Source organism: Vulpes lagopus, chromosome 16 (genome assembly GCF_018345385.1).
Source record: "Vulpes lagopus strain Blue_001 chromosome 16, ASM1834538v1, whole genome shotgun sequence".
In the NCBI taxonomy this organism is placed as follows: Eukaryota; Metazoa; Chordata; class Mammalia; order Carnivora; family Canidae; genus Vulpes; species Vulpes lagopus.
In genome coordinates this window covers 15,474,654-15,498,328 of record NC_054839.1, presented here as the reverse complement: position 1 = coordinate 15,498,328, position 23,675 = coordinate 15,474,654, and the positions used below count along the sequence as shown (strand labels likewise).

The window sequence follows — 23,675 nt, the reverse complement described above, 5'->3', positions numbered from 1 at the left end:
TCAATCTTTCAAGCAGACAGTGACTCAGAAACTCCAGTGTTGTCCAAGAGCTCCATGATGGGGGCGGGGGGGTGGAGGGAATATTCCACACAATATCAGGGAGCTGTCTTTCATGCATAACTCAAGAATTCCAGTAAGAATGAATCAACTGTCCATTACTACATAGCAAACACCCCAAGACATTGGTGTTTTAAATGAATAGTTACTTAGGGGTACCTGGGTGACTCAGTTGGTTGAGCTTCCAACTCTTGATTTCAGCTCAGGTCATGATCTCCGGGTCATGAGATCAAGCCCTGCATCAGATTCCATGCTCAACAGGAGCCTGCCTGACTTTCTGTCTCCTCTTCCTCTACCCTCCTCCCCACCCATGCATGCGAGTGCTCTCTCTCTCTCTCTCTCTCTCAAAAAATAAAGTAAGATAAAAATAAAACAAATACAATAAAATAATAACTTGTTTGTTAGTTTAGTACAATTGTGATGGTTGATGAGGCAGTTTGTTGCTGCCTCACTTGGGCTCCCCCATCTGCCTTCACCCAGCGGGCGCTGGGGGGTGAGCAAGATGGCCTCCCTCACCTTGTAGCCTGAGGGGCCAGGATGGTTAGAAGAGCTGGATGGCCAGGTTCCTCTCTCCACATGGACTTTGATCTCAGGCTGCTTTACAGCATGGTGCTCAGGGAGGGATTGAGCTCAGATCTTCTAAAGGATTAGAAGGAGGTAATAAGTAAAAGGGGGAGAGTCTCCTAAGAGGGAGGGAAATGATTTATAAGAGAGAAGAACATGTGCAAGACCCTGTGAGGTAGGAGGAAGTATTACACTTTCTAGGGAAAAAAAAGGGGGATAAAGTCCGTTTCAGAGAATGGGTGCCAGATTCAAGAAGGTAAGGATTTTATTTTGTAATCTTCATGTTAAGAGCAGTGGGATGGGATGCCTGGGTGGCTCAGTGGTTGAGCGTCTGCCTTTGGCCTAGGGTGTGATCCTGGAGACCCTTGATTGAGTCCCACATCAGGCTCCCTGCATGGAGCCTGCTTCTCCCTCTGCCTGTGTCTTTGCCTCTCTCTTTCTCTCTCTGTGTCTCTCATGAATAAATAAATAAAATCTTTTTTAAAAAGCCTATGGCTCTTTTTGAAAAAAAAAAAAAAAAAAAGCAGTGGAAAACCCTGAGAGGTTTTAAGTATGATCTAATTTGCTTTTTTTTTTTTTTTAAGATTTTATTTATTTATTTGCACACCTCACCAATGAGTGCTGCAATTATCTCAGGTCTAGCCATCAACCCACCTTTCTGCAAGGTGGGTTGTTCTTTTTTATTACTAGTGCCCTCCTTCTGCTTGGTTTTTACACAAAATGATTCTCTAGCCTTTGCCTCCCTGCAAGGAAGTATTATGAGGGATTGTGAGTTCCCAACCCTAAAACACTTGGAATTCATCCAATAAAAGATCCTGGCCATATTTCTCCACCTGGAGAGTGGTTTTCTGTAAGAGAGGAAAGGTTGTGCTTTCTACTCCTATGAAGGAAAAAATAGAAACCAAAATCCCTTTCAGATCAAAGTTTGTTCTTGAGTCAAAGGCACCTCCTGAGCCTCTACCCAAGTCCAATGAAAAGGCTTTGTTAGATTATCTAAAGCTATCAGAGTTCATAAAGGTCATCATCTCATTCATGCTGGGTTTGAGAAGTGTCTTTTCTTTGCTTCTGACAAGGAGGGAAAATTGAATGCAAAATGTTCATTGCGCTTCTACCCTACTCTCATTCAGTAGTCTGTTGTGTAGGCGGCGCTATTCAACAATGGGAGTGATATCATTAAATTCATGGTAGTGCAATCACATCAAAATGTATGGAACAATATGAAAAACTGATAACCAATTTCTTTTCTGCAGGGTCAGAAAACCAGCACCTTTTCATTGACCTCTAATTTGTCTTCTGGACAAAGGTGACCATGAAGCATCACCACCAGCAAACCAGCCAGCTGGGACACAGTCCCCCCAATTCTCTCTGAGACGTGAGCAGGACTCTTTTTAATAGTAAATTCCCACTAATAAGTGTGGAAAGGACACTAGAAGCTAGAAAATCACCACATGGCAAATCACAGTAATAATCGTTGCAGGCAAAAACAATTGCTAAAATTAGTAGGCACAATTATGATCAGAAACAGGATATTTAAAAAAAAAAAAAAAAGAAACAGGATATTTGCACAGCCTCAAAGTATATCTCCACAAGACCCTTACTAAGTTCAATGGGAAAATAGTAAATTTATAGCGGAGAATGCTGTGATCAAGTTGATATCATCAGTATTGAAACATATGCAGATCATCCGAAATGTATCTATATCTCCCAATACGATTCCAACTTGACCAGCCCAGGGGGCCAGGGGGAGGGGTGCCCAGATAACACAGTGCTCTGGGCTGAGATTGGAGTCTGAATGAGTGGGCTCAAGAAAGTAGACTGCCCTCCCCTGTGTGAGTAAGCCTCACTCAATCATTTAAGTGCCTGAATAGAAAAAAAGACAGGAAGAAGGAGTTTACCCCTTTCCCCTTGCCTCACCCCTTGAGGTGGACAGCTCAACTCATCCTCTCCTGCCCTCAGACTGAGATTTGTGCCATTGGCTCCCTGGTTCTCGGGTCTTCAGACTTGGACTGAATCACACCCTTTCCTGGGTCTCCAGCTTGCAGAAGGCGGATGGTGGGGCTTCCCAGCCTCCATAATCCTGTAAGACAATTCCTCATAAGAAACGTCCTTTTATATATGTGTCCGTATCCTATTGGTTCTGCTTCTCTGGAAAACGCTAACTGACACGTACAATAGATGAGAAGGACACAACACATTTCTGTAGCATTCTCGCTGAAAATGCATCGTCTGGATTTAATCACAAGAAGACATTTGAGGGATGCCTGGGTGGCTCAGCGGTTGAGTGCTTGCCTTTGACTCAGGGCGTGATCCCGCAGTCCCAGGGTCCAGTCCCATATTGGGCTCCCTGCATGGGGCCTGCTTCTCCCTCAGCCTGTGTCTCTGCCTCTCTCTCTTTCTCTGTGTCTCTCATGAATAAGTAAATAAAATCTTTAAAAACAACAACAAAAAAGAAACTAATTGATGGCAAAAAAAAGTAATATAGACAAGTTATGTGAACTGTTCTTTTTTTTTTTTTTAAAGATTTTATTTATTTATTCATGAAAGACACAGAGAGAGAGAGAGAGAGGCAGAGACACAGGCCGAGGGAGGATCAGGCTCCATGCACGGAGCCCAACGCAGGACACAATCTTGGGTCTCGAGGATCACACCCTGGGCTGAAGGCGGCACTAACCCTCTGAGCTACCCGGGCTGCCCCAAGTGAACTGTTCTTATGCTTGTTTGCTCATAAATGTTTGCCTAATAAATGACCCTACCTGTGGCAGGATTCCATCTGAAATCCGCAGGCATTAAAATTTAGTAACAGGGTTGTAGAGAATGGTTAACCTTCCACGCATCTTAATTTCTGGCCGTTGTACAATCAAATAGAATCAGAAATTCCAGGAAAAAAGGCACTCCAGCAAAATCTACTTTGTGTTTCTCTTTGGAAATCCAAAGGTTAGGATGACTTAGCAAAAACATTTTGATAAACAGAAGTTATTTTTTTTTCCCCTTAGTAACAGTGATCAGGATTTATTGATTTATAGCGCGTTCATAGATTTCAGCCACTTGACGGCCAGTTCTGTGACACTAAGCTCATTCACAATATTCTGCAACCGTCACCACCATCCGTCTCCAGAGCTTCTTCATCTCCCCAAACTGGAACTCTGTATCCATTAAACACTAACTCCTATTCTCTGCCCCCAACCCTCTGGCAACTACCCTTCTTCCATCTGTGATATGTCCCCTCAGGAGTCTGAATAGTAGCACGTGGGGTCCTTCTTTCATATTTTTAGCTCTGGTCATCCCACTTCTTTCATTTTGTTCCCTCAGCCCAAGGGAATTTAATTTGCTTCCTGCAGTTACTAATCTCAGGCTTACCTAGGCATCTCCGTTTTGCCTTTAGATTTTCAATGCCTAGGTTGTTAATTCTCTGTATTAAGTCTCTCTGTTTAAAATAGAAGCATGGTTTCTGTTTTCCCAACTAGGTCCTGACTTCTACAAACCCAGGACTTTTCTCTTAGCAGAGAAAGAGAGGAGAGAGAGGGAGGCAAGGAGGATGGGAAAGAGAGAGATTTAACTAGAACCACTGAATACCCCCCTCCACTCCACCCTGAACCTGGCAGAAATAAAACCACTAGGTAGGAGGCACCTGGGTGGCTCAGCTGGTTAATTGCCCAGCTCTTGATTTCAGCTCAGGTCATGATCTCAGGGTTGTGAGATTGAGCCCCAGGTCAGGCTTAGTGTGGAGCCTGCTTGAAATTCTCTCTCCTGTTCCCCTCCCCTTCTCCCCCAGCCCCCTGCACATATGCTTGCTCTCTCTCTCTGTCAAAAAAACAGGCAAACCATTAGATAGAAAGCTGTTACAAATCACGACACATGGAGCTCCCACAGAGAAAGCAACCTTCATTGAGGACCATGAGAATTTGAAAAACCTCAATTAGCAGATTCAATAGCAATTTAGACATAGCTGAAAAACAGATTAGTAACTTGGAAGAGACATCTGAAGCCATCCAGACCAGAACACAAAGAAATGAAGAGATGAGTTTACGAAAACATGATTAAGAGGAATGGGGGAGGGGCATGTGGCTGGCTCAGTGGGTAGAACATGTGACTCTTGATCCCAGGGTCTTGAGTTCAAGCCCCATGCAGGACATACAGTGTACTTAAGGAAAAAGAGAAAGGGAAAGAAATGGTGGCTAAAATGTATGAAATGTGAGGAGAAGTAAGGGAGAATGCAGGTAAAGGAGGAATTTTTTTTAATAGAAATTGGCTGAGAATGGCCCAAAATTGAAGAAAAGTAGCAGCTTCCATCTCAAATAGAATAAAAACTGACAATGGAATATGGTAAGTGTAATGTTTTCTACTTATCATTCATGTAATAGATGCATTATATTATTACATTTATCAATCATCCAAAAGATTTTCAGATTGGATAAGAAACACTAAGTCTATGCTACTTATGAGAAATCCACCCCAAACATAACTAAATCAAAAGGTTGGGTTGGGGATCCCTGGGTGGCGCAGCGGTTTGGCGCCTGCCTTTGGCCCAGGGCGTGATCCTGGAGACCCGGGATCGAATCCCGCGTCAGGCTTCTGGTGCATGGAGCCTGCTTCTCCCTCTGCCTGTGTCTCTGCCTCTCTCTCTCTCTCTCTCTCTCTCTGTGACTATCATAAAAAAAAAAAAAAAAAAAAAAAAGGTTGGGTTGTTTTTTGTTTTTTTTTCAAGATTTTATTTATTTATTCATGAGAGACACAGAGAGGTAGAGACACAGGCAGAGGGAGCCTGATGCAGGACTTGATCCCAGGACCCAGGGAATCACAACTTGAGCAAAAGGCAGATGCTTAACCCCTGAGCCACCCAGACATGCCTAAATTAAAGATTTAAAATAAAGGAAAATGATATATCAAGAAATCATTCCCTCCAATAAAGCTGAGATAGCAAAATGAAACTTTACAGACTAAATGTTTGTGTCCTTCCCAAATTCATATATTCAAGCCCTGAACCCTTGTGTGATTGTTTGGAGGTGGGATCTTGGCAGTGGCTTAGAGCTAAATGATACCCTAAGAGAGGCCCTAGATCCCATAAGATTCATGTTTAAGAAGAGGAAGAGAGACTGGAGCTCTCTCCTGTTCTCTGTGAGCACACACCAGGAGAGGCCATGGAAACACACAGCAAGAAGGCAACCATTTGCAAGAAAAGATGATTCACCAGAACCCAACCATGCTGAGCTCAGACATCCAGCCTCCAAAACTGAAAAAATACATTCCTGTTGTTGAAGTTCCCCATCTATTCTATGGTATTTTGCTGTGGCAGCCCAAGCTAATGTACCACCAGAAGATAAAAGGATAAAGAGAATCAGTATTGCAGGATTTTTTTCAAATCTCAGAAAGTTACAACAGTTCTGAATTTGTACACATCTAATGATTTGCATCAATATAAAAAAATCAAAAGGGGGCAGCCCGGTGGCTCAGCAGTTTAGTGCTGCCTTCAGTCCAGGGCCTGATCCTGGAGACCCGAAGTCGAGTCCCACATCAGGCTCCCTGCATGGAGCCTGCTTCTCCCTCTGCCTGTGTCTCTGCCTCCCTCTCTCTGTCTGTCTCTCATGAATAAATAAATAAAAATCTAAAAAATAAATAAATCAAAATAAATAAAAGGGTGCCTGGGTGGCTCAGTTGGTTAAGCGTCTGTCTTCAGCTCAGGTCATGATCTCAGGGTTAGAGTCCCATGGGACTCGAGTCCCATGTCAGGAGTCCCTGCTCATCACGGAGGCTGCTTCTCCCTCTGCTGTGTCTCTCCCTCCCTCCCCCCGCCCTCTGCCTCTCATGAATAAATAAATAAAATCTTAAAAAAAAAAAAAAAAAGAAACTCAAGATCAGACACAAAATGAGGGATGCCTGGGTGGCTCAGTGGTTGGGCATCTGTCTTTGGCTCAGGTGGTGATTCTGGGGTCCTGGGATCAAGTCCTGCATCATCAGGCTTCCTGCATGGAGCCTGCTTCTCCCTCTGCATATGCCTCTGCCTCTCTCTGTGTCTCTCATGAAGAAATAAATAAAATAAAATAACACAAAATGAACATGGATATAAAATTATTAAGCTTGATCTAATAGATATGTAGAACTCTGTGCCCATCAAACAGATAATTATTAAGTATATGAAACGTTTTAATGAATTTTTTATTTTAAAAGATTTTATTTATTCATTCATGAGAGACACACACAGAGAGAGAGAGAGAGAGGCAGAGACACAGGCAGAGGGAGAAGCAGGCTCCATTCCATGCAGGGAGCCTGATGTGGGACTCGATCCCGGGTCTCCAGGATCAGGCCGTGGGCTGAAGATGCCGCTAAACTGCTGAGCCACCCGGGTTGCCCAAATTTATTAATTTTTTAATGGGATCTCTATTTTGTTTAACTTTTTGTATTTTCCAAGAAAATCCTTTTTTTTTTTTTTTTAAGATTTATTTATTTATTCGTGAGAGACACAGCGAGAGAGAGGCAGAGACATAGGCAGAGAGAGAAGCAGGCTCCATCCAGGGAGCCTGATGTGGGACTCGATCCCAGGACTCCAGGATCATGCTCTGAGCCAAAGGCAGATGCTCAAGCGCTGAGCCACCCAGGCATCCCAAGAGAGAGAGTATTACAATGAACCTCCATGAGATAAATTTTAGCAATTACTAACATTTTGTCTATCTTGTTTCACTAAACTCCACTTTTGCTGGGGGTGCCTCCAGCATCTAACACAACTCACAGACATTCCAGTATGCATTGTTAACAGATAAAGACTTTTTTTTTTAAGATTTTATTTATTCATTCATGAAAGACACAGGCAGAGGGGGAAGCAGGCTCCATTCAGGGAGCCCAACGTGGGGCTCGATCCCAGGACTCCAGGATCCTGCCCTGAGCCAAAGGCAGGCGCCCAACCGCTGAGCCACCCAGGGATCCCAAGATAAAGACTTTTAAAAAGATGGGATACCTGGGTATCCCAGGGTTAAGTGCCTGCCTTTGGCTCAGGGCGTGATCCTGGGGTCCAGGGATCAAGTCCCGCATCAGGCTCCTGCATGGAGTCTGCTTCTCCCTCTACCTCTGTGTGTCTTTGTGTCTCTCATAAATAAATAAAATCTTAAAAAAAAAAGATTATCACATTTGATAATCACCTTAATATCATCCAATATCAGTCATCCTGGAGCTGAGTGTGTATATTCAGCATTATATTTCTCAAGATTATCTTGAGAAACTTTGTCAGATGCTTGCTAAGGACTTTTTAACTTAAGATTTAATTTGTTTATTTGAGAGAGAGAAAGATGAGAGTGTGTGAGAGAGAGAGAGAGAGAGAGAGAGAGAGAGAGAAAGAAGGAGCAGGGGGAGGGGCAGAGGGAGAAGGAGAAGCAGACTAACAGGGGACTCTGGGATCATGACCCCAGTCAAAGACAGACACTTAACTGACTGAACCACCCAGGTGCCCATTGCTGAAGTCTTAATGCAAGATGTCACTATAGTTTTCTTCTGACCCATCACCTTTTATGAGCAAATGTTTTTAATTTGGCATTACATTTCTTTATTTATTGAACCTAAGAGGTTGTCCCAGTGATTACTGCTTCCTTTTCTAAATCTTTGCAAACCATCAGTTTATTTTTTTTTAAAGATTTTTATTTATTCACGAGAGACACAAAGAGAGAGAGAGGCAGAGGGAGAAGCAGGCTCCATGCAGGGAGCCTGATGTGGGACTCGATCTGGGGACTCCAGGATCACGCCCTGGGCCAAAGGCAGATGCTCAACCACTGAGCCACTCAGGCATCCCACAAGCCATCAGTTTAATAACACACTTTGGAATTTTACATGATGGGGGTTTATAGAATCATTCATTTCTTCCTTTGAAATGCTAGATCAATAGCTTCCATCTTATCTTGATACCACTCCTTTTCTTTTGTCATTATTACTCAATAAGCTAATCAGATTGCTTATCACCCAACATCTAAAGTTAGAAGTGAACAATAATTATTTTAAGAGTTTTTTTTAAGAGTCTTTTAAGTTGGGATCCCTGGGTGGCGCAGCGGTTTGGCGCCTGCCTTTGGCCCAGGACGCGATCCTGGAGACCCGGGATCGAATCCCACGTCGGGCTCCCGGTGCATGGAGCCTGCTTCTCCCTCTGCCTGTGTCTCTGCCTCTCTCTCTCTCTCTCTCTGTGTGACTATCATAAATAAATTTTTTTTAAAAAAGAGTTTTTTAAGTTGATTTAAACAATCTTTATACCCAACATGGGGCTCAAACACATGACTCCAAGATCAAGAGCTGTATACTCTACCAACTGAGCCAGCCAGGTACTCCTAGAAATTAAAAATAATTTTGAAGAGAGGTATGAACATACCAAGGCCTGCAGTGGTTGGAGGATGCTACCAAATGGAGGTTGTAGGCCACCAAAGGCAATTGTCACAATTGTAGGGGCCCTGGTTCTGGTGAAAATGCTACCGTGTTTGCCTTTGCTGTATGGTACCTACCTTACTTTAAAAGCTGAGAGAGGAATTCCTGGGTGGCTCAGCAGTTTGGCCCCTGTCTTCAGCCCAGGGCGTGATCCTGGAGTCCGGGGATCAAGTCCCACGTCCGGCTCCCTACATGGAGCCTGCTTCTCCCTCTGCCTGTGTCCCTGCCTCTCTCTGTGTGTGTCTCATGAATAAATAAAATCTTTAAAAAAAAAAAAAAAAAAAAAGGCTGAGAGATGTAACAAATCAATACCTCAGACCCTCATGCCATTTCCATCCTCACCCCACCTCTTTACCTTGTAAGTAAAGCCACCCGAATATCAAGGGATATACTTTTTTTTTTTTTTTTAAGATTTTATTTATTCATGAGAGAGAGAGAGAGAGGCAGAGACACAGACAGAGGGAGAAGCCTGGGCCGAAGGCAGGCGCCCAACCGCAGAGCCACCCAGGAATCCCCTCAAGGGATATACTTTATTTATTTTTTTTTTCAAGGGATATACTTTAAACAACATATAAGTTGGCTTAAGAAAGACTTCAGCTCTGGGGCGCCTGGCTGGTTCAGCTGGTGGAGCACATGACTCTTGATCTCAGGGTTGTGAGTTTCAACCCCATGCTGGACATAGAGATTATTTAAAAATAAAATTGAGGGGCAGCCTGGGTGGCTCAGTGATTTAGCGCTGCCTTCAGCCCAGGGCCTGATCCTGGAGTCCGGGGATCAAGTCCCACGTTCGGGCTCCCTGCGTGGAGCCTGCTTCTCCCTCTGCCTGTGTCTCTGCCTCTCTTTCTCTGTGTCTCTCATGAATAAATAAATAAAATCTTTCCAAAACATAAAAATAAAATTGAAAGAAAGAAATATTTCAGCTCTGAGACAGAACCCTGGGAGACCTGAATGTATTTGAGGGGAAAGTCAAGGGCAGACAGGAATAGAAGGTTAAGGTGATGTAGTGCAGGGCAGGGGGAGGACTGGCTTGGGGTCCAGAGGACACTCATTCAGACTCGTCATAATCTTCCCTATCAGTCATGAGGTCACCCAAACTCAAGAGGCTGGTTATGTAGACACAGCAAGCTTTCTCTTGACCTCAGTCCTTGTTTTTCTGGGGAAGAGAGCGAAGAACTCGCTGTGTCCCTGTTGGAAGATTGTGCTCCTAAGTACAGGTGCACTGATGCATTCCAGAGGCCAGGCAGGCATGTGCAGGGAGAGGGCCTTCTCTCCATTCTAGGCCCCAGAGGCATTTTGCTGCAGCTACCCGCAGTGTTTTTGACAGGTTGCCCTGTGACCTTCAGGGCAAGTTCTAATTGATCTGATCCACTTCCCCAGGGCGCTCCCTTGCCTAATCTGAGTTCTTCGAGAGATGTCCCTATATCTTGCCAAACTTTGAGGGAGCCAACTTGGGCAAAGGCCAAAGGGACTTCAATTAATCCCATCCTTTCCATGTTCTGGGTTTATCATTGAAATCAAGACCTTCTTCCATAGGGATATTGAAAGCTTTCTTATTATGAATGAAAACAGATAGGGCTTGTTAACAACATCAGTTCTTAATTACTTGTTCTTTGTTGTATGGTTTGGCAAGCTTTCCTGATGTAAAAGAGAAGAAAAAAGGATGTCTTTGGGAAAAAAAAAAAAAAGCTCTAGTGCACAGAAGAGTTTCTTTAATATACATTTGGTGTTGAATCCTGGTCTGCAGGTGCATCGAATCAGCTTTATGGGTCTCCTAGTGTCAAACTGGGTAAACTCAGGACTGGGCACTACCAGGACACAGAAGTGACCTGTGTGGACAGAAGGGGGCCTACAGCTTGTGTTTTGAAGCTGTTTGGTATTTTCCTCACCATGTATAAACTGTCCTAGCCCAGCTTCCTGGAGAGGCTCCACAGATTGATTTCTTTCTTTCTTTCTTTTTTAATTTTTTATTTTATTTTATTTTATTTATTTATGATAGGCACACAGTGAGACAGAGAGAGAGAGAGGCAGAGACACAGGCAGAGGGAGAAGCAGGCTCCATGCACCGGGAGCCCGACGTGGGATTCGATCCCGGGTCTCCAGGATCGCAGCCCTGGGCCAAAGGCAGGCGCCAAACCGCTGTGCCACCCAGGGATCCCTCTTTCTTTCTTTTTTAACTGTGGTAAAATATATGTAACATAAAATTTACCATGTTGACCATTTCTAAGCGTCCAGTTCATTAATGTTAAGTACATTCACAGTGTTGCACAATCGATTCCCAGAATGCCTTTCATCTTGTGAACTGAACTACATATTCGAAATAACAACTCATACCCTGGCCCCCAGGCCCTGGTGACCACCCCTCTCCTTTCTGGCTCTGTGAATTTGACCATTCTGGGTACCTCATGGAGGTGGAATTCCACAGTATTTGTCCTTCTGTGTCTGCCTCATTTCACTCAGCGAATGTCCTCAAGGTCTACCTGTAGCATGCGCCTCTGCTGATTTTTCCATCATCCATTTGACTTTTGGGGTGCTTTCTCCTTGGCTTCACTTTCTTACAGTTGTGCTAACAATAGATGACTTTGTTAATTGAAAAATTTATTCTTGGGACGCCTGGGTGGCTCAGTGGTTGAGCCTCTGCCTTTGGCTCAGGTCATGATCCCAGGGTCCTGAGATTGAGTGCCACACCGGCTCCCCACAGGGAGCCTGCTTCTTCCCTCTGCCTATGTCTCCGCCTCTCTCTCTTTCTCTGTCTGTCTCTCATGAATAAATAAATAGAATCTTTCTTTTAAAAAGGAGAAAAGTTTATCCTTTTCAAGGGGGGAAGCAAGAGAATTGAAGATAAAAAGGTATATATGAAGTCTGAAAGCATTGTTGCAGCAGCAGAAATGGGATGGAGAGGGAGAGGCAAAGCAATAGAATTGGGGGTAACAGAAAGGGACACTGACCACTATCCTCCCAACAAAACTCTGAGAGGAGAATCTTCTTGGTCACTTGTCCTGCCTCTAAGTAAATGGCATTTAAAGTTTTTTTATTTTTAAAATATTTTATTTTATTATTATTTTTTAAAGATTTTATTTATTTATTCATGAGAGAGAGACACACACACACACAGAGGCAGAGACACACGCAGAGGGAGAAGCAGGCTCCATGCAGGGAGCCCGATGTGGGACTTGATCCTGGGTCTCCAGGATCACATCCTGGGCTAAAGGCAGGGGCTAAACCGCTGAGCCACCCAGGGATCCCCTAAAATATTTTATTTTTAAGTAACCTCTATACTCCATGTGAGACTTAAGCCCACAAGCCCGAGGTCGAGTTGCTCACTCTACTGCCTGAGCCGCCAGGCATCCCAAGAAATTATTATTATTTTTAAAAGATTTTACTTATTCATTTATGAGAGACACAGAAGGAGAGGCAGAGACACAGCAGAGGGGAGGCAGGCCCCACGCAGGAAGCCCAATGCGGTACTCGGTCCCAGGACCCAGAATCAGACCCGGAGCGAAAGGCAGGCGCTCAACCACTGAGCCACCCCAGGCGTCCCAAGAAATTATATTTTTATTTATTTTATTTTATTTTTTTAGAAATTATATTTTTAATTTTTTTTTATTTTTATTATATGTCATAGACAAATATTTTGCTGAGAGAGAGAGAGAGAGAGGCAGAGACACAGGCAGAGGGAGAAGCAGGCTCCATGCACCGGGAGCGCGACGTGGGATTCGATCCCGGGTCTCCAGGATCGCGCCCTGGGCCAAAGGCAGGCGCCAAACCGCTGCGCCACCCAGGGATCCCAGAAATTATATTTTTAAATTGATCTGTTCAACCTATAATAAATCTGTAGTATTGCCAATTACTACCTGTGTCATATGACAAAAACCTCCTATTTTTGCTGTTGATAAAGGGTTACAGACTCAAAAAAAAGGGGGGGGGCCAAGTCCAGGGTGTCCAGCATTATATTAGGAAGGGCCATGCTCCAGGGGTGGCCACAACAAATCTTGATATTGGTCTTTTCTTATTTAGACTGACCCTTCATGTATTAATATGTTGGATGTTAAGATACAGGCTTTTATTGGCCTCTTATTATTATTATTTTTTAAAGATTTTATTTATTGGGCGCCCGTGGCTCGGCAGTTTAGTGCCACACTTCAGGCAGGGAGTGATCCTGGAGATGCAGGATCCAGTCCCAATTGGGCTACCCCCCCCTGTGTGGAGCCTGCTTTCCCCTCTGCTGTGTCTTGTTCTCGCCTCTCTCTGCCTCTCATGAATAAATAAAAAAGCTATTCTCTTGACCTCAGCTCTAAAGATTTTCTTGTAGCAAGAACATCCCAATTGAATAATGTGCATTCCAGAGGCCAGGCAGGCATGTGCAGGGAGAGGGCCTTCTCTCCATTCTAGGCCCCAGAGGCATTTTGCTGCAGCTACCTGCAGTGTTTTTGACAGGTTGCCCTGTGACCTTCAGGGCAAGTTCTAATTGATCTGATCCACTTCCCCAGGGCGCTCCCTTGCCTAATCTGAGTTCTTCGAGAGATGTCCCTATATCTTGCCAAACTTTGAGGGAGCCAACTTGGGCAAAGGCCAAAGGGACTTCAATTAATCCCATCCTTTCCATGTTCTGGGTTTATCATTGAAATCAAGACCTTCTTCCATAGGGATATTGAAAGCTTTCTTATTATGAATGAAAACAGATAGGGCTTGTTAACAACATCAGTTCTTAATTACTTGTTCTTTGTTGTATGGTTTGGCAAGCTTTCCTGATGTAAAAGAGAAGAAAAAAGGATGTCTTTGGGAAAAAAAAAAAAAAAAAAAGCTCTAGTGCACAGAAGAGTTTCTTTAATATACATTTGGTGTTGAATCCTGGTCTGCAGGTGCATCGAATCAGCTTTATGGGTCTCCTAGTGTCAAACTGGGTAAACTCAGGACTGGGCACTACCAGGACACAGAAGTGACCTGTGTGGACAGAAGGGGGCCTACAGCTTGTGTTTTGAAGCTGTTTGGTATTTTCCTCACCATGTATAAACTGTCCTAGCCCAGCTTCCTGGAGAGGCTCCACAGATTGATTTCTTTCTTTCTTTCTTTTTTAATTTTTTATTTTATTTTATTTTATTTATTTATGATAGGCACACAGTGAGACAGAGAGAGAGAGAGGCAGAGACACAGGCAGAGGGAGAAGCAGGCTCCATGCACCGGGAGCCCGACGTGGGATTCGATCCCGGGTCTCCAGGATCGCACCCTGGGCCAAAGGCAGGCGCCAAACCGCTGTGCCACCCAGGGATCCCTCTTTCTTTCTTTTTTAACTGTGGTAAAATATATGTAACATAAAATTTACCATGTTGACCATTTCTAAGCGTCCAGTTCATTAATGTTAAGTACATTCACAGTGTTGCACAATCGATTCCCAGAATGCCTTTCATCTTGTGAACTGAACTACATATTCGAAATAACAACTCATACCCTGGCCCCCAGGCCCTGGTGACCACCCCTCTCCTTTCTGGCTCTGTGAATTTGACCATTCTGGGTACCTCATGGAGGTGGAATTCCACAGTATTTGTCCTTCTGTGTCTGCCTCATTTCACTCAGCGAATGTCCTCAAGGTCTACCTGTAGCATGCGCCTCTGCTGATTTTTCCATCATCCATTTGACTTTTGGGGTGCTTTCTCCTTGGCTTCACTTTCTTACAGTTGTGCTAACAATAGATGACTTTGTTAATTGAAAAATTTATTCTTGGGACGCCTGGGTGGCTCAGTGGTTGAGCCTCTGCCTTTGGCTCAGGTCATGATCCCAGGGTCCTGAGATTGAGTGCCACACCGGCTCCCCACAGGGAGCCTGCTTCTCCCTCTGCCTATGTCTCCGCCTCTCTCTCTTTCTCTGTCTGTCTCTCATGAATAAATAAATAGAATCTTTCTTTTAAAAAGGAGAAAAGTTTATCCTTTTCAAGGGGGGAAGCAAGAGAATTGAAGATAAAAAGGTATATATGAAGTCTGAAAGCATTGTTGCAGCAGCAGAAATGGGATGGAGAGGGAGAGGCAAAGCAATAGAATTGGGGGTAACAGAAAGGGACACTGACCACTATCCTCCCAACAAAACTCTGAGAGGAGAATCTTCTTGGTCACTTGTCCTGCCTCTAAGTAAATGGCATTTAAAGTTTTTTTATTTTTAAAATATTTTATTTTATTATTATTTTTTAAAGATTTTATTTATTTATTCATGAGAGAGAGACACACACACACAGAGAGGCAGAGACACACGCAGAGGGAGAAGCAGGCTCCATGCAGGGAGCCCGATGTGGGACTTGATCCTGGGTCTCCAGGATCACATCCTGGGCTAAAGGCAGGGGCTAAACCGCTGAGCCACCCAGGGATCCCCTAAAATATTTTATTTTTAAGTAACCTCTATACTCCATGTGAGACTTAAGCCCACAAGCCCGAGGTCGAGTTGCTCACTCTACTGCCTGAGCCGCCAGGCATCCCAAGAAATTATTATTATTTTTAAAAGATTTTACTTATTCATTTATGAGAGACACAGAAGGAGAGGCAGAGACACAGCAGAGGGGAGGCAGGCCCCACGCAGGAAGCCCAATGCGGTACTCGGTCCCAGGACCCAGAATCAGACCCGGAGCGAAAGGCAGGCGCTCAACCACTGAGCCACCCCAGGCGTCCCAAGAAATTATATTTTTATTTTATTTTATTTTTATTTTTTTAGAAATTATATTTTTAAATTGATCTGTTCAACCTATAATAAATCTGTAGTATTGCCAATTACTACCTGTGTCATATGACAAAAACCTCCTATTTTTGCTGTTGATAAAGGGTTACAGACTCAAAAAAAAGGGGGGGGGCCAAGTCCAGGGTGTCCAGCATTATATTAGGAAGGGCCATGCTCCAGGGGTGGCCACAACAAATCTTGATATTGGTCTTTTCTTATTTAGACTGACCCTTCATGTATTAATATGTTGGATGTTAAGATACAGGCTTTTATTGGCCTCTTATTATTATTATTTTTTAAAGATTTTATTTATTGGGCAGCCCCGTGGCTCAGCAGTTTAGTGCCACCTTCAGCCCAGGGAGTGATCCTGGAGATGCAGGATGCAGTCCCACATTGGGCTCCCTGTGTGGAGCCTGCTTCTCCCTCTGCCTGTGTCTCTGCCTCTCTCTGTGTGCCTCTCATGAATAAATAAAAAAGATTCTATTCTGCCCTCTAGCCTGCAGCTCTTAAAGATGTGGCTTCCTATGTACAGCCATCCCAAAGAAAATGCACAGAACATTGCCTTGGCAAAGCTGCCCAAGTGAATTTTTTGTAGAATTGGAATATGTAGGTTGGAATTCCTATGTATTGGTAAGCCTTTCCTAGTTCATGCTGTATTTACAATTTCCTGACTTTCAGTTACAATGATCAAGGCTTGTGGTAGCCTGGCTGTAGGCTGACCAGGGTTCTGCTCTTCCTTCCTTCCAAGCAGTCCTCGCTGGGATATACTGGGACAAAGAATGATGGTGGAAAAAAAAAAAAGAATGACAGTGGAACCAAGAGAAGGATCTTAAAACCTCTACATGGAAGCAACACATATGGCTTCCAGTCATCTTTCATTGGCCAAAACAAACCATATGGCCAAGCTATCAGTTTGCTGGGCCAGTTGCAAGGAACAGACACAAAAATGCAACCTACTGATCCTACTAGGTCACAGAACAAGGATTGGATTGTGTTTGTAGAACTGGCATGAACTATGTTGTGACCTCTTTGCTAGTAACTCTTTACCCAGTAAATATCTTTATCTTCATCCTAATTTTGTGTGGTGGGGGGTGGGGGTAGGGTAGTGGGGGTTGGGGTGGGGAGTCTGGCTAACCTTGACCTTGTGTAACGTCTTTCAGCTGTCTCTGCCTCTCCTTCTCTCTCTCTCTCTCTCTCTTTATTCTTAGGTGGTAGTGAGAGGCAAAAAGAACCTCAATTGTGCATAACCAAACCAGCTCAGGTCAGACCCTTCCCCAGGTTCTCTGACAGGCAGAAGTTCCGCAAATTCACCCAATATGAACCTCATTCCTTCCAGCCTTTTCAAAATTTGGCTTCTGTGCTTTTCTCCAATCTCTCTTCTGCATCATCAAATTCTTCCTTTTTACCGAATCATTCCCATCAGCACATAAACACACAGAATTTTTCTCATCTTAAAAACAAAAATATGGACCTAAGAGGGATGGTGCTAAGTGAAATAAATCAGACAGAGAAAAACAAATACTGTAGGGTCTCAGTTATATGTGGAATCTAAAAAAACCCCTAATCTCATAGATACAAAGAACAGGTTGGTGGTTGCCCAAGGCAGAGGGTGGGAGTGCGAGAAATGGTGGAGGGGGTCAAAAGCTACCAACTTCCTGTATTGAGATAGGTAAATCCTGAGAATGTAAAGTCAGGCATAATGACTACGATTAATAACACCATACTGGGGACGCCTGCGTGGCTCAGCGGTTGAGCGCGTGCCTTTGGCCCAGGGTGTGATCCTGAAGTCCTGGGATCGAGTCCCACATCAGGCTCCCCGCATGGAGCCTGCTTCTCCCTCTGCCTGTGTCTCTGCCCCTCTCTCAGTCTGTGTCTCTCATGAATAAATGAATAAGTATTTTTAAAAATACAGTGCTATATATTTGAAGGTTGCTAAGAGAGTAGATCTTAAAACTCTTAACCTCTAGAAATAAATGTGTCACTGTGAGTGGTGGTGATGGAGGTTAATGAGACTTATTGTGGTGATCATTTTGCAATATATACATGTATCAAATAATTTTGTTGTCCACCTTCACTAATACAATTATAAGTCAATTATATTTCAATTAATAAACAAAACCAAACTTTTTTTTTTTTTTTTTTTTTTTTTTTAGATTTTATGTATTTGTTCATGAGAGACACAGAGAGGGGCAGAGACACAGGCAGGAGAAGCAGACTCCATGCAGGGAGCCCCATGCAGGGACTCGATCCCAGGACCCTAGGATCACACCCTAAGCCAAAGGCAGATGCTCAACCACTGAGCCACCCGAGTGACCTTCAAAACAAACTCTTTTAAGCCCTCAGCACCTATGGTCATTGCCTTATATCTGCTGCTTTTTCCAGAAAAGCATTTTCAAAAAGTTGTCTACACTTAACTTTACTCCTTCAACATTGAGTCATTCACTGTCTTTACCTCCTAAGGCCACACAGCCCAGGTTTGCAGAGCTCACCAGGGGCCTCCATGTTCTAGATCCAGTAGATGGTTTTCTATCCTCCTATGTTGGCCTCTTCACGGCGCCGGATGCCATTTCCCACTGGGCTCATGGAAGCACTCTCTTCTCCACGTTTCCATGACAAGACCCTCTCCTAATTTTCCCTTATCTTTCTAGATTCCCTCTTCAGAAGGAAGCCCTGATATCTTTTCTGAGCTCTACATGTTTATGTCCCACTGATCACTTGATCTGCTCACTGGGACCCGGCAGAAATCATGTCAAGCTTCTTAGGTCCAAATCTGAGTCATTGACTTCCCCCTCTAAATCATTCTCTGCCTTTCTTCCTCATGGCACTGCATGGCACTTCCCCGTGCCCAATACCTGCCCCAGATCCTCTGTAATCAGTATAGATACTTTCTTTTCTCCCCTGCCTTTTCTAGTCCATTTCCAAGCCCCAAGGTTTCTACCTACAAATTATTTCTTGCTTCTCTGCCTCTCACTACCACCTAATCTGGGCTGCTATCATCTTGTGCCCCCAGAATTACAACAGCATTCTCAAAAAGAGAAGACTTCTGCTTTGCTTCACCATTGTGAATTTTGAAAACCCCAAGAGATCTGTTTTGGCCAGAATTTGAAGAGCTTACAATGTCACTATTTTGAATTTGTGATTTGAAGGAAGAAAGGATTAAACATTGTGCTTTATTCAATAATTCCTAGCTAAGTTCCTACAAAACATCTTGAACACACACACACACACAAAGACCTATAAACACAGCTGTGCATTAAAGGTATAGTTTTCACTGGACTCACTCTTTAAAACGGGTATTCTGGGTGTGCTGGATTGGAAGGGAGAGGAAGTCGTTCTGGGCTTTCCCAGGTGCTCTGGGGGCTCACTCCCACCCCAGCAGGTGTCTTGGGATTCTGGCTCCAGTATCCCCCAGGGTCTAAGTCAAACTAGAGAGTGGGGTTCTCATCATCTAACCGTCTGCCAGGTAACTCTCGAACAAAACCCAGAGTAGCCTCTAAGATGACGATGAAGTGTAGAAGGGGCATTTTGGGCATATTTATTTTCTTTCTATACAAATGACTGCTGTTGTGCCCAAGATTGCGAATCCAAGAAACCACCAAGGAGCCGACACCAATGCAAGTACTTGAGGGTTTATTAACAAGCCCGACACAGGGGAGCAGGGACTTGGACCCAGAGGTGGGTTCCAGCTAGGTTTTTATGGGCTGGTCTAGGGGACCTCCAGAAGGGGTGGGGGAATTTCTTAAGCTCTGTTCTCATTCTGATATGGGGCTTTCAAGGGCGTTAAGCTCTGTCCTCGTTCTGATATGGGACTTCCTGCCACAGGCGTTCAGCTGTGTTCTTATTCTGATATGGGGCTTTCAAGGGCGTTCAGCTCTTATTCACAGGGGCCTGGGATGGCTGTACTTGTGCTAATGCTGAACTTGAGGTGGAATGGCCTTAATTTTCTCGGCGTCCACAACTGCAGTTTGTTTTTTTTTTTGTTTTGCTTTTTATGTATGTATGTATGTATGTATGTATGTTTATTTTTTGTAAAGATTTTTTATGAATTTATTTGAGAGAGAACACGAGCTGGGGGGTGGGTAGGGAGAGGCAGAGGGAAAGGGAGAGGGAGAAGCAGACTCCCCACTGAGCAGGGAGACTAATGTGAGGCAGGATCATAGGATCCTGAGATGATGACCCCAGCGAGCTGAAGGAGCCAGGTGCCCTTGGTTTTTGTTTTGTGTGTGTGTGTGTGTTTTATTTTATTTTATTTTACTTATTTATTTATTTGACACACAGAAAGAGAGAGCACAAGTAGGGAGGGAGCAGCAGGCAGAAGCACAGGGAGAAGCAGGTTCCCTGCCCAGTAGAGAGCTGGATGTGCAGCTGGATCCTAGGACCTAGGGATTGCGCCCTGAGCCTAAGGCAGACGCTCAACCACTGAGCCTGCAGGTGCCCTGGTGACTGCAATTTGATACTACTTTTCTACTGCCTTCAGCAGACAAGACAGTGTCCAGCAGTCTAGTTGGTACTGTTGTATTTACAATTGAGTAAAAAAGCATCTTGATGTATAAAAATTGTTACTTCTTTATATTTGTAAACTGCACAAATGAAATCATAGCTTTCATTCAAAATGAATGACATTAGAATGTCAACCAAATGATAGCCAGGATTAGTTTTTCTTATGAGTCTTTTTTTTTTTATGAGTCTCTATTTTTTATCATTCTTACAGCCTATGATACTATTCAATTGTTAATGGAAATGAAAGTATTTAAAAATTAATTTACTTTAATTTAACATTTTTTAGTATATATATTTTGTAAGATTTTATCTATTTATTCATGAGAGACACAGAGAGAGGGGCAGAGACATAGGCAGAGAGAGAAGCAGGCTTACCTTAGAAACCCTGATGCTGGACTTGATCCCAGGACCCCGGGATCACGACCTGAACCAAAGGCAGATGCTCAACCACTGAGCCATCCAGGTGCCCCTACAAATTAATTTGAAAATATGAAAGGGCAGTCTGCTCGCACCCTGCACACCCGCCCCCTCCCATGCCAGGAACTCACTGGCAACATGCCCTACCGATAGCCAGCGCTGACCCTGGAGCAGGAGAAGGAGCTTTCTGACGTCGCTCACGGCATCGTGGCTCCGGGCAAGGGCGTCCTGGCTGCAGATGAGCCCACTGGGAGCATCGCCAAGCAGCTGCGGTCCATGGCCTGAGAACACGGGGGGTGGGGAACCCGCGCTTCCACCGCCAGCTGCTGCTGACCGCCCACCTCCGTGTAAACCCCTGCCCTGGGGGTGTCAGCCTATTCCACCAGACACTGTACCAGAAGACCGACGATGGGCGTCCCTTCCCCCAAGTTATCAAATCCAAGGGTGGTGGTGTAGGCATCAAGGTGGACAAAGGTGTGGGACCCCTGGCAGGAACAAATGGCGAGACTACCCCCCAAGGGCTGGACGGGCTGGCTGAGCGCTGTGCCCAGTACAAGAAGGACGGGGCTGACTTTGCCAAGTGGCGCTGTGTGCCGAAAATTGGGGAACACACCCCCTCAGCCCTTGCCATCATGGAAAATGCCAACATTCTGGCCCATTATGCCAGCATCTGTCAGCAGAATGGCATCGTGCCCATTGTGGAGCCTGAGATCCTCCCCGATGGGGACCATGACCTGAAGCGCTGTCAGTATGTAACTGAGAAGGTGCTGGCTGCTGTCTACAAGGCTCTGAGTGACCACCGCACTCAGATCTACCTGGAAGGCCCTTTGCTGAAGCCCAACATGGTAACCCCAGGCCACGCCTGCACCATAAATATTCTCATGAGGAGATTGCCATGGCAACTGTCACAGCACTGTCCCACACAGTGCCCCCAATGTTACTGGGATCACCTTCCTATCAGGAGGCCAGAGTGAGGAGGAGGCATCCATCAACCTCAATGCCATCAACAAGTGCCCCCTGCTGAAGCCATGGGCCCTGACCTTCTCCAATGGCTGAGCCCTACAGGCTTCTGCCCTGAAGGCTTGGGGTGGAAAGATGGAGAACCTGAAGGCTGCCCAGGAGCAGTATATCAAGCGAGCCCTGGCCAACAGCCTTGCCTGTCAAGGAAAGTACACCCCAAGTGGTCAGGCTGGGGCTGCAGCCAGCGAGTCCCTCTTCATCTCTAACCATGCCTACTAAGCAGAGGTGTTCTCAGGCTGCCCCCTCAACACTCCAGCCCCCCCACCCTCACTCTTGAAGAGAGGGCCTCACCTGGGGCTCCAGGCTGCTCTTTCCCATCACTTTGGCCTCCTATGTGACATTGGTGTGTGGTGTTGTCTGTATATGCTAACTCCGTTGCTCTTTCCAGCCCACTGCCAATAAACAACTATTTAAGGGGAAAAAATATGAAAGGGATCTAGAAAATGATCCATGCTGTGAAGCCAATTGCTGTTTTGCTTTTCTACACATATGTAAAGTAAGGAAGAAATTAAAGAAGAAAAAGCAGTGTCATGCTGAGTAGGATTCATGAACTTCCTTTTCTTTGACCTTTTCCTTCCTCTTCTTCCCAAGTAAACAAATCATTAAACCATTTAACCTGAACCAACCTCCCTCAAGCACACACACACACACACACACACACACACACACACACACACTGTTCTCCTTAAGATGTGTTAGCCAGCGGTATTTTGGTTGGGGAGAGGAGAGCAAACCAGTCCCGGCCTTTGAGGGCAGTTTCTGGGGAATGAGCACTTTGCCCTGGCATAACTTGTTCCTGCAGCACTGCGGACAGATGGGGAGAGACCTGGGAAGGGGGGATCCAGTGAAGGGGCTCTATGAACTAGCTGCAGATAAATCAGTTCAACAGATCACGCTTTCCATTTCCCCTTTCCACAGATGAGAAGTGTTAGAGATAATTGAGTTAAAGAGTCCTTCATGGAGAGAATCAGATTCATGAGTCCAGAGAACAAACTAATGTTTGCTAGTGCGGAATGGGTCGGGGAATAAACACAATGGGAGAAGGGGAGGAGGAGAGACAGGCTTCCCGTTATGGAATGTGTGAGTCATGGGAACAAAAGGTACAGCACACGGAATATCATCGATGATATTGGGATAGTGTTGCATGGTCACATGGCATAAGGTGTAGAGAAGGTTTTTAAAAATTTTAATTAGTAACGGAGTATATTATTAGCTTCAGTGGTAGAGTTCAGTGATTCATCAGTCTTTTTATTTATTTTTTGAATATTTTATTTATTCATGAGAGACACAGAGAGAGAAAGAGAGAGAGGCAGGGACACAGGCAGAGGGAGAAGCAGGTTCCATGCAGGGAGCCCGATGCGGAACTCGATCCCAGGTCCCCAGGATCAGGCCCTGGGCCAAGGCAGACGCTCCACCACTGAGCCCATCTCTCTGATTTCCTACTGAGAAGTTGATTCACAATGTTGTAAACACATGAAACTTAGGTAACATCATATGTCAACTATAATCAAATTAAAAAAACAATTTAAATGACCAGTTAAAAAAAAAAAACTCAAAACTTTGGAATGTCTGGGTGGATCATTCAGTTAAAGCATCTCTTTTTGGCTCAGGTCCTGATCCCAGGGTCCTGGAAATGGAGCCCCACATCAGGCTCCCTGCTTCACAGAGAGTCTACCCCCCTCCTCTCACTCTCTCTTTCTCTCTCTCTTCCTCTCTCTCTTCCTCGAATAAATAAAATCTGTTTTAAAAAACCAAACTTAAAAAAAAAAAAAACTTTTTTGTGTATGTAAATTCTCACTGGTGTTTTGGTTTTTTTAAGTAAACTCCACTCCCACTGTGGGGCTTAACCTCGCAGCCCCAAGATCAAGCGTGGCAGGCTCTCCCGAGGGCCAGCCAGGTGCCCCACCAGCAGGTCCTCTTATTTCTCATTAAGAAAACTAAAGTGCCCGGGCAGCCCTGGTGGCTCAGGGGTCTAGCGCCGCCTGCAGCCCAGGGTGGGATCCTGGAGTCCCGGGATCGAGTCCCAC

The 23,675-nt window shown here is 44.7% G+C and overlaps 1 pseudogene; it reads left to right on the top strand.

Annotated features, from left to right (window-relative positions):
* The first annotated feature begins 20,763 nt into the window (after positions 1-20,763).
* LOC121477097 lies at positions 20,764-21,867 on the top strand (annotated as a pseudogene).
* The last annotated feature ends 1,808 nt before the right edge of the window (positions 21,868-23,675 follow it).